This window comes from Ambystoma mexicanum, chromosome 7p, assembly GCF_040938575.1.
Source record: "Ambystoma mexicanum isolate Mex_15411 chromosome 7p, UKY_AmexF1_1, whole genome shotgun sequence".
NCBI classification, from domain to species: domain Eukaryota; kingdom Metazoa; phylum Chordata; class Amphibia; order Caudata; family Ambystomatidae; genus Ambystoma; species Ambystoma mexicanum.
The window spans coordinates 775553655-775565864 of NC_090939.1; the positions used below are offsets into that span (position 1 = coordinate 775553655).

General features: G+C 41.3%; 1 long non-coding RNA gene across 1 annotated transcript in view; it reads left to right on the forward strand.

Annotated features, from left to right (window-relative positions):
• Positions 1-12210, forward strand: part of LOC138526310 (uncharacterized) — a 93188-nt gene that overhangs the window by 18992 nt on the left and 61986 nt on the right. The window contains exon 2 of the long non-coding RNA XR_011283550.1: positions 7637-7861. This is a non-coding gene — a long non-coding RNA (uncharacterized lncRNA). The remainder of the gene's footprint in view (positions 1-7636; positions 7862-12210) is intronic.

A 12210-nucleotide genomic window follows, 5' to 3' on the forward strand; every position in this document is an offset into this window, starting at 1 on the left:
GTGGTGACCCCTGCCCCAAGCAAGAATGTACACAATACAGGTGCCCTTTGTAGTGAAATTCTTTCTACAAAATTGCTCTCTCCGTCCCCTAATTGGTGGTAGTTATGTGTCGGGCTTATTTGGCTGTTTGGGGCCTCCTGTTTGAATTTCCACCCCTGTTTCCCTGTGCTTTGAGTAGGTACTATTTTTGCACAATTGTGAATGGTAGTAATGTGCCATCATTATACTGATGGTCGCAGTTTACACACACATACAATTAGAGCGGGCTCTCTCTCACTCTCAAATAGACAAGTTGTACCCTATGTCCAACAAGGACATGGGAATTGGCAGCTGCGGGAAGGGGGCCTTCTGGAGACTCCATCCTTCACCGTAAGCTACATGCAGATGGGTATGGGAGGCCATAATGTATGGTTCAAAGAAAGTACTTCTTGAAATATTAGGACCCAAGGCACCCATTGCATGTCTAAATTAAACAGGCATTTCATTAAAATGTTAATGAATATTACTCAAATTCCATATTTGTGTGTTCATGATTTTCAAAAATATACCTCTATTAGGCATGTAAGCCATTGTCGTGTAGCAGAGTTGGTTGACAAAGACTCCAGAAAACTGGTGCTATTAACACAAACAAGAACCACCTCCTCTGGGTCAAATTTAAACTTAAAATATCAGGATAACCTGTTTAACCATTCCACCTGTTCAGGTGATTCCTTCTACAGTACACACCTTTTTGCACCACCTCTGTCACTCAGTCTCTGTGGTTCTCTTTCCAAAGGTTCTCTGACTGATCTCCTCAGGTGGTGGCACTGCTGAACCTTCCAGCAGGTTCTGGATTTGTTGGCTCTCCGAAACAAGCCACAGATACAGCATAGTTGCTCCTTCACTGGCCGGCAGAACTTGTGAAACCTATTACTCCCCTTGCCTTGGATCCTGGTTTCTACACTTTGTAGCACCTCCCCACTGCTTTTCTGGTCATGCACCTCCTCAACGCCACACCAAGTGCGTGTTCCACCTCCCATAATGAATGGCCTCTGAACTCTGTGGATCAGGGTGTCACCCATAACTCCTGACTTGAGCTATACATGCTCTCTTGTTCCTGCCTGCCTTTTCTAGCTACCAAACGTGCTAGCCTTTTATGTTCTCCCCAGGCTCCCAACTTACTCCTTATGTCGGACTGCAGTTGCCTCTTGATGGCTCTCCTGCCTCAGCTCAAGAGTGGTCTAATTTCCCATAGTACCCAAGCCTTGCCTGCTAGTCTTCTACTATAACTTTAGGATGTCCAGGCAACTAGGCTTCAGGCATTTCATTGTGATACCAAGCCCACCTAGATGTGCATGTGTCCTTAGTTGCATCAAGTTTAACGGTTTAAATAACCTGAACATTCATGGCTTGCCATTACACAAAGGCCTCATGGTTGGAAAGCTAAGCTTTTTATTTAATCATAACCACTCGCCTTTTACTTTTCTTTTTGTAACCATTCTGTGCCATTACAAAAGGGGACCATTCAAATGCTATCACTTTGTCCGTCAACCCAGAGGGAGTGGTCAATTCTGAACATCTAGGTAATATCCCCTCTTCACAGGCCAGCCCAGACATGCTTCAGCTTTCTTGCATCTTTTCAACAAGGCAAAGCCCGTCTCTTGACCCAAGGAGCAAGGGACCTGCATCTTGCCGTACTCCCTCCCTCTTAGAGATGCACCAAAACCTGATGACTGGAAAGTGCATACTCCATCGTAACCACCTGTAATTCCTCTTGGCAGCTTCCAGTTCACTTTTGTTGTCCTGTCACCATTACAGAAGCGAAGGCTGAGTGGCTCTTGGCATATAAGGTGATTTCATGCCCTCATTGTGCCGTTGCTAGAGCACAGTCCAAGCTACTTTGTCAACTATATACTTATTGTTACTTGTGGATTTTGCATAATGCTATTGCTAAACCATCTCATAATAGCTTTGTAAGGCTGACCTAAGCTGCCACCAGGCGCATTTTTCCCGCTTTCGTCCATAATTCCTCTCCAACCTTACTCTGCCATCCTCCCACTGCCCCAACATGCCCATACTTCTATGAAAACAACCTACACAATCCAGCTTGTTGGAGTCTCCTTTTCCTTTCAGCCAAACCTCCTCCCTTAATCTCATTTCACTTTTACTTCATTGTGCAATGAAACTGCCTGCACATTATAATATTGAGCTTGCAAGTTGCCTTGAGATGAGGGATTATTATGGTTGATCAGGCTTTTAATCATTTTTGGATTGTGCCAAAATAGGCCTTTGTAAAGCAGATCATGTCTTTTGGTTGTTGTTTATGGACCTAATGGCTGATGTTGACATGGTCAAATGCAACTCACATAACCAATGGGGTTACAATAGTGCCCACTTTAACATGAGGGACAGGTAAATTGGTTTCGTTGGGCCATGCAGCGGATGCATTTGAGCTTGGTACTGTGTGCTCTCGCCATCCAATTTGTGCGTATTTTTGTTTTTTATTTTAAAAATTTGTATTATTATTTAAGATGCTGATAATGATACGTATATTAACCAATTACCGACTTTGAGCGGAACAGGTAACAATAAAGGATGAACAGAAATTTAAAATCTTAACTTGCAAGAACTTGATCTATACCAAAAACATTAATTAATTGAAATAAATAATTATACATGTTAGAACAAGAATAGAAGTTGGAAGTAGTACCAATTGAACATGGATTATTATAACACCTCTGTAAAGAATAACTAAATGGGGAAAATAATAGAAATTTGGGGAGACATACTGGGAGACAGACAGGAGACGTACAATAAACAGATGGGAGCACGGTGAGGGGGGGAAGATGGGTATAATAAGTTATATGATAAAACTGATATTTCCATTTCTGTAATAATATCAAACAGGCATTTGAATATAAATATAATCATCTGGTTAGTAAATTAAATATGAGAAACGCATTCAGGAGCCATGAGAAGTTGCATTGAAATAGTTCAGATAGCGGATGAAAAAGTGACATTTAGCATTGTATTTAGGAATTGTATTTTGATTATTAGCCATGCACATTTCCATTTTATGAGTATGACAAATAGCGTTCCACCATCCTCTGGTAGAGAGCGATCAAAAGTCTTACCAGTTAGCTGTGATACATTTCAAGGCTATGCAGATGAATAGATCGTATAATCTGGTTGTATCTGGTGGAATATATGATGTTATGGCCAGACTTCCTAAAAATATATTCACAAAAGAAAACGGAACATCTACAGAGAAGATAAGCTTAATGAACTTCCATATGTCTTGCCAAAATCTGACAATATATATGAACATTCAAAGAACATACGCATATATGTAGTGGGAGAAAAGCCACATGACCAACATTTAGCATCATAATTTCGGTTAGCCTTAGCTAATTTAGCCGGAGTGATAAATGCTCTTTGAATGAAGAAGAAAAAATGTTGTGTAATGTTTGCTGAGACTGATAAGTGTTTACTTTTAGAAAACAGGCAGAGTCATATATGATCTTCAAACATATATCCTAAGTCAAATTCCCACTTCAGACGAATTGAACACACATTAAATGTTGAGGTGAGCATATTATATATTTTTGAGGCTCTAACCTCACCGGTCATGGTTAGCTGTAGTAGTCTGAAGGCATCTGGAGAAATAATCTCACTGAAAAAGTGATTAAGTGCATCAAGACAGGAGTTGATTAATTTCTTATAAAATTGAAAATCAGCTTTGGGTTTGGTAAATTTGGATGATAATTGCTGGAAGGAAAGAATTGAAGGACCATCTATAATGTGTTGGATGAATCTGATTCCTTTTTTGATCCATTCTTTGAGATTAAGGATCTTGTTATTTATTACTTTATTCTTGTTATGCCATAGTAAAGGGGAAAGGTACTTATTGGGAGTTTTGGTATGGGGAAGAGAAAGGTTTGTAGAGCTGAAACAGATGCTTTAGTAGAGTCCAAGATGTTCTTGGAAGCATGTTTAAATATGTATATATAATCAGTAATGTTGTGTGGATGAACTAAGTGTGTTTGTAATGTGCACCATGTAGGGGTATCGGCGAATTCAGGATCTGTGAACCATTGGCGAGACTGTTTTATGAGAAATGCAGAGTGATCTAGCTTAAAGTCAGGGAATCTGACACCTCCCATTTCATAAGGTGCTTTTAGTTTGGTTAGTGCAATTCTTTTACTTTTTCCAAAACCCCAAAGAAAGTTTAGTAGCATAGAATATATAGATTTGAAAAAGGAAAGGGATAGTGGAACAGAAAGAAGCTGAAGGTAATATAGTACAATAGGGGATATCATCATTTTAATCATTTCCAAACACCCTCACCAAGAGAGTAAAGGGTGGACCATCTGGATGTTAGGTCCTTAAGAGTGTCCAGTAACGTCTAGGTATTGAGTTGGATGGTTTCTTGGATTGTAGGGGCAAAATGCAGACCTAAATATTTGATGGAACTACTGCACCATTTAAGACCAAAAATGTCAATGTCATGCTTGAGACAGTAGGGATTTAAGCATTTTGCCCGCTTTATTTGAAGTTTGATATCTCTTTGTTTTGTATTTAAGTATGGTACCTGCTGCAAGTTTTGTGATTTCTTTAATAATTTCAAAATATAGTTTTATTACTTGTCATAAGTTTGTCAAGCTAGTGTCTGTATAGTAGCATTGCTCTGCTTGGGTGAGTTTAGAGTAAAGGTCATCTAGGTGTTTTTTCCTACGTTTTTTTGCTCCTACCGGAGAGGGCCATAATGTGGCCTCTTAAAGCAGCTTTAAATGCATCCCAATTGTTAACAACAGAGGTATCACAATCTTGATTGTTAGTGAAATATTGTTGGATGAAAGCTTGGACAGATGGATTAAACTGTGGGTCATTTAGAAGGAAATTATTAAGTTTCCATCTAGTAGCAGTTTTGTTCACTTCTGCGAGGCAAAAGGATGTGATAACAGGTGCATGATCTGATATAATAATATTAGAGATTTTAGAATCTATAATGGATCCAGAGAGGGTTTTGATTGCAACAATACAGTCGAAGCGTGATAGGGTATTGTGTGGGGTGAATGAAAGGTATAGTCTAATTGTGTAGGGTGGGATAGTCTCCATGTGTCAATCCCATCTCCTCTAGGCAATTGACAAAGGATTTATGAGTTTTATTTGATCTGAACATGCAGCTGGATTTTCGGTCTACAAAAGGGTGGAGGACCTGATTAACATCTCAGCACATTATCAAATTGGTAAAGTTGTTTTTAAGTATCATTTGTTTGATTGCGATCCAGAAGGGGGGGTTTGGTAGTGTTGGGACCATAGATGTTAAGGATAGGTACTTGTATAGAATCAATTAAAAGTTTTACCCAAACCCATCTACCATTTGTATCAGCATCTTGGTCAAGAATTTTGAAGGGTTGTGTTTTACTTATTAATATGGCAACTCCATTTTTCTTGGATATAGCAGGACGGGAAATAACCTCCTTAACCCAAAGAGATTTAAGCTTCATTGTTTCTTTGTTGGATAAATGAGTTTCTTGTAGGCAGGCAACCGTTGGCTTAAATTTGTTCAAATGAGATATAACTTTGCATCTTTTAATGGGATTCTTACATACCTTGATGTTCCATGTTATACACTTGAAGATCATTTAGTCAGAAACATAATGATAAACATGCAATTTATAGCTGTAGAATTCAGAAACGTAATGATAGACATGCAACTTATGGCTATAGTGCCATAATAGAATCAGATTCATAGTAATGTGGTTTAAAACATATATACCCAAACCGTGACACAGAAGGATAGCACATTGAGGATCAGGGAGGGGAGAAGGGAGTTTGATCATGCACTGAGGAGATTCAGGCAATGAAATACGAATAGTTTTATAGATCAAAAAGGACATGGGGGAAGGATCAGGGAGAAAAGATAGACCGGGGATAGGTAACGCCAACTGGGTCGCCAAAAGCAGAAAGAACGACCAACAGTGGAAGATGGACACCACAAAAGCGCCCGCCTTCATCTGTTAAAGCAATAGGATAATGATTGCATTAAGTAAATAATAAGGTAAAACAAAGATAATTAGTACATGTAATGAGGTTAAGATCTCAAATAGTGGATGATGTTGATATATTTGCAGGAGAGGAGGTATCCATGCCGTCACCCTTTCTGGATTGTATGAAGGACCTCAGATCGGCTGGATCATCAAACACAACTGTGTGACCTTCATGTGTTACCTTGAAGGAGCATGGGTGGTATAATCCGTAACGGATATTTAGCTGCTTTAGAGCAGGACGAAAGGATAGAAAAACTTTTCTTCTTTGAGCTGTGCTTCTGTCCACATCCTGTGAAATAGCTTGCTACCATGCCAAATGAGCGATTTGCGCTCCCTAGCTGTGGATATAATAAGTTGCAGTTGAGAGTATTCCAATAGGTAAACTATGAGAGTTCTGGGTAGCGGACGAGAGGTGGAAGAAAACATAGGTTGACCAATTCTATGAGCCCGTTGTATGTTAAATGTTGTTTCCAAGGCTAAATGTAGAATGGCTGGTAAGAGTTTTTGTAGAAAGACAATGGGGTCAGTGCTTTCAGCCCCCTCTGGTAAGCCTGAGATGCGTAGGTTATTGTGCCTTATGCGATTTTCCAAGTCTTCATTGTGCCTTTGGAGGTCTTTAATGGATTTTTATAATTGTTCAACTCGGGGATAAATCTTCAAGAACACCTACTCTCTTCTCCACCTCCTCCACTCTGTTGTTGACATCCATCCACCTATCATCTAATTGCTGTAGTTTGGTATTTGTAGTCTCAATAAAGGGTTTAAGCGCTCTAATTTCCGCAAGAATGGCTTCAATGGCAGGATCGCATATGCCTAGTGGAGGTGGTGAGTCACTTTTTGGTCTTTTAAGATGTGTTGAAGAGGAAGTGGCATCTTTTGCAGAGGATGCATTTTTTTGATTAGCTTTGTTAGCTGCCATTGGTGGTGATTGTTGACTGAAATTTGTTGTTCGGACGTTTAATTGAGGAGAAGATTTGAAAATAGGTGTATGTCAGAACGATATTCAGCTTGCATCCAATTGTGTGCACACTTTTTTGTAATACGTTGGAGTGACTTCTTTACTTTAAAAGGTTTTACCTCTTTTTATTTATTATCTATGATGTCTCAAAGAGTGCAATTATTACATCCATATTATTTGTACTGTCTCACTCTTAAGTAAAGAGACTATGAGGAGGCGAGGAGTTTGGGGTTAATAATCCGAGCTGTGTTGTTAGCAGATATAGATCGTTGGAAAAATTACGTGCCAATTCTTTATAATATTTAGAGGAGAGAGGCATTTAGGCAAGAGGTATTTAGTGCTGAGACCACTATTTGCTTATGAAGAAAAAAGTAAAGTGGTATTAATACTGCTTGATAACTAAGTCTTTGAGAATATATATTTCCTTTATTGTCTGTAGCCTTTCTTTATAATTGTATAATATTCTGTCTTACTTATTGAAGCATCTATATTTCAGCAATATATTTTGTTGTAAATAAGTACTCTTTTTTTCCTTCCCCTCACTCCTTCAACTCCCTCTTCCTTCTCTCCCCTTCGAGTACTCCTGTAGATATCCTTTCTTTTATGCTTCTAATTCAACAGTTTTTTTTCTCCTTCTCTCCACCAGGTGGCATAGTCTGATGGATGTACAGCAAGACCCAAGCGGGCGCGTCACATGAAACACAACGCCACACCTCTCCTCATGAGGGGTGGCACGTTTCCGAATTATTTACGGAGCCCTTCGTTGAGATGTGAAGCCGTCATCAAAGGAGCTTCCCACGACGCGGGACCTCTGCAGAAACTCTGCAAGCCTGTGCGGAGCAGCAACGGAGCATGGAACCATTACAGAAAGGTAGGTTTAAAGAAAAAAAACGACCTAATGCAATGTTTACATTTTTTTGAGGCAGAGCGGCTCCCCTAAGTGGCCACCTTCCCCGGCGCTTAGCCACACCCCCCTTGTGCGTACTTTAACTGTGGTGCTAGGAGTTAAAGCAGACTTCTCCTATATGTGTATTGTGGAATGAGCTGGCTCAATTGGGAAAACCTCACAGTAGTATACTGTTAACGAGAAAACAAAGTAACAATATAGCAACTATGTTCGAGTACCCTCTCAAAGCTCGTAGACATTCTACATTGCTTGAACTGCATGCTGTACAGCATGAGGTGACGGCTGGAAGGTTTAGAATTAATCTTAAACCTCTGGCATCGCTCTGGGCAAACCACCAGACCATCGTCCTTCGCATGCCAAGCCATTAGAGAAAAGGGAAGGACCATATGCTCTGGGCAAACCACCAGACCATCATCCTTCGCATGCCAAGCCATTAGAGAAAAGGGAAGGACCATATGCAAATCAGAATTGGTCCCACCCCAAAGGGGCAGTCCAGCCCTAACTGCTAGTTCACATCTGTACTGCCTGAGACCACAAGCAAACACAAACAGGTTTTGGGCCTCATTGGATGTCATCAGTGAGGTGTAGCTGGGGATCTCTAGACCCAGCCGGCTTGGGTCCCACATCTGCGCATACCTTTCTCACTAAGAGGGACAAAGAAAAACAAGAGGGGATGGCTGGAAGGTTTAGGATTATCTTAAACCTCTACCAATTACTGTGGTCAACCTTCCAGACCATTTTTCTTAAGCTTGCCCCAAGCCATTACAGAAAGTGGAATGACAATCTGCAAATCAGGCTTGGTCCCGCCTTCAAAGGAGCAGTCCAGCCCAAACTGCTACGACACATCCTGTAGCTTTCCTAGAACTTGTAAGTGCTTTGCTGGACTTGCCATTTTGTCTCTTTATGGGAGACATTGCACTGTTAACTTAACATGGGCATCGGGTTTGGTATGACCCAAGTCTGGAAATGTAAACCGAGCTGATACAATCTGTATCTGGTGCCCTTCTGCCTGATGCATCTTGTTTATTCTGAAAAGCAAAAAACACCAGACAATTCTGTCATGCTGGTGAAAACAACTCCCCCCACAGAAAGCACTTTGGAGAAGCTTGTTTTTGTAAAAAGGTATCCAAGACCAGTGTGAAAAATGACCGGCTCGACCAGATGCATGGGCTTTTTGTTTTCCTGGGGGAAAGAAGGGGTGCAGCAAAAATAAGTCCCATTATAATTATAGGGACTTTTGTGCAGATGGCCTTTCCTGGAGGCGATGGGGGGCTTGGGCCCTGGAGCAGCCGCATACTTGATGCCCTTCAGCTCAATCTAGCTAAATTTCTTACTTGCTACTGGAAAAGGCTGGAGCATTGCTTGCATGCAGCCATTCCACAGAAGCTGTACAAGAAGCATTTGGAGAGCTGTTTGAAGAGCACATGAAAGAAGACAAGCAAACAGCCCTCAAGCTGAAGTAAGGTTCCCCTCAATCCCCCAAGAAGTGGTGCCCTGTTCAAATTTAGAAGAGAAAATTAAAAAATTCAGCAACCACGGAAAGAAAATTGCATTTCAAACACCACCACCAGAAAGCCTGCTAGAAGGAACCATAAAGCAGAAGTGTCCCAGCCCTCAGTATGAAAGGAGAACCAAGTTCAAGAAGACGCACCACACAGAAAAGTCAGAGATTGAGCCCAAGAATCATAACACGCATATGTATAAGTAGATCTGCTTGTGTATCTGTCCTAAATAATGTTGAACATCTCTGAAGTTCATAACATGACAGAGTGCCAGTCTATCAATCCTTCATCCACACGCAAGTTGCTGTGTTATTGAACTTTACGCTTATGTCTATACAAAAACCTTGCCCCATGTAGGCGGAACATTTCCATGATCAGGGACTATTTATGAAGAGTTCCCTGCCGAGCTGTCTTGTGACATGGCCTGAAGATTCTAAGTTATAACTGAAAGAGACACTGTTGAGCATGTCTCTGGCGGGGCAGGTGCCAATGGGCAGGACTCCCAGATAAGACTCTAAATCTATTGACCTACAGAATCTAAGTGAATAATTTTTTGTAAGTGAGCTCCAATGTTCTGAAAGAATAGGCTAGCACTGAGAGCCCACAAAGCAACAGGGAAAGCCGTGAGAGGGAAGATCTTGCATAGGCAAAACCATGGTTCATACCTCTTTTGTATCTGAATTGGAAATTATTTGGGAGATGTGGCAAAGCAGAGTGGGATCAACATAAGGCAAATCAAGAAAATGAACATATGCATCTGTTGATTAAATTGTGATTGCGTCTCTGTTCTAGGAATGGTGCAAATCTTTTAGTGTGCACATCACAGCTCTGGTTCTCTCCCTTGTGTAGTTTCCAGTCACTAAGAGTCCATACTTAAAGTTCTTCCTTGACTACTTTTTTCTGTCTCTAGTCCGTAGTCCTCCTTGTCCTCAATATGTGGACTCGCCTTTACCAAGGTCCCTGGGCCATAAGTGCACCTGCATGTTTGGTGTGAGAAAAGGAAGACATTTGGTATGGGAGTACTGTGCAAAACTCCACAGATGGTAGAGTGAATCTAGAGGTTGTGCTTCTATTATTTCTCCCCCTTCTATTCACCTGGGACTGGCACTGCTCCCCAGCTTCCTCTCCTCTGATTCCTCTCAATGTTCTACCATGTTCTTGTACCTAAGGGAACCTCGCTTGCCCTGCCTATTATCTCCTTCCCTCCTCCTCTCTCCCCATCCACGTCCTCAAAACTTCAGTATGTTTGCATTGCCACCTTCCTACGGCCCTCTTCAGGGCGTAGTGGGCTGTCTCCTAACCATTCTCCTTTATTGATTCTCATTAACTTTACCTCACACCATCCTTCCACCTCTCTGGTGCCTCCTGTATCCTTCTCTGCATGTCTTTTGTCAACCTCCTTCCTCTTTACATCTCCTACAACCTCCTTTTGAATTTGACCTCTCTCTCTCCTCTTGATGGCAACTCCTTTCCACATCCTCGCTCCTTAGTCTCTCCATCCCTCTTCTATTCCAAATCAGACTCTTCTGTTCTTCTCCCACCAACCTCCCCCATATGTCTCCAAGCCTCTGCTCACTTTGCCACCAACCACCATAATTAATCCAATATGTGAATTGATGCATTGAGGATTGGGATTTTAAAGCATCTCTTTATAATTGGAACTGCTGCTCTACAATGCTCTGTAGAAAGGTCTCATCTGTCATCTGTTTACATACTTGTAGCTCCACTGGGGGCAGATATAGCTTTACTAATGGTGCAATCCCGGTTGGCTTCCCACAGCAACTGCTATTATCTGAATCCTGCTGGCCCAGTCCAGCTTCTAATTGGAGTTCGTCTGATCTGCACCTATTCCCCCTAAACCCTGAGTCCTACCACCCTCCCCGATTAGGGGTGTGTGTCTGAATATCAAGTTTCGGATTCACCACATAGGTAGAAAGACCCCTTAAAGGGGAAAACAAACAGTGTACATCTTTACAATGACACTCAGCTCGCACAGTCCAGGGGACAGGTGGGGATACCTGGAGATCCCCATACACCTCCTATGGGCCCAGCATCATGGCCCGGGTAGTGCTACCCTGCCCCATAGTTGAGGAGGCATATGTAATTCCTTGGATTTTAAATGAAGGGAAGTTATAAATAACGGTGGTGCATTGCAAATGAAGCATATAATCATGTATTACCAGGTGTTTTATCTGAATTTATGGCAAGGGCATGCGTGATGTCATTAATCCAAGATAGCTGCCACTACATTTTATGAATCAGAACTTGATCTATTACTCCTTTCAGAATGATTCTATCAAATATTTTCTATGGACTGTTTTTGTTCTGCATAAAAACTGAATAAAGAAAGTCCTTAAAATAATTTGATACCTCTTATTATTTAGAGGTTTCTGTCTTCAGTTCATTTTTCATGATTTCTAAAACGTTCTCCTTTTATTTTGATGCATGGTCTTGTAATTGGCAAGACAATCTGCCACCAACAAGATCCTCTCTAATACCATACATCTTAAGGGCTCATGAACAGGTAACAGAGTGACGATGCGCTGATCAACACCACCCAATTTCCCAGAGCCATCACAATTTGGGTGGGAGCAGACGGATAATCCATATTCTCCTACCAGGTGTACGCTTCCAAGTGCAACACAGTCATACAGCTGGTATGGTGTGCATGCATTAAAGGACAGTGTGCTGTGCATTGCAAATGCCGAGCACAGCCATTAAGGTGCACAGAACTGTGTAAGTGTAGTGGCGATGAAGAGCTCTGTGATAATGGTTTTGTAGATGATGAAAATGAACTTTGGGATTCGGAAG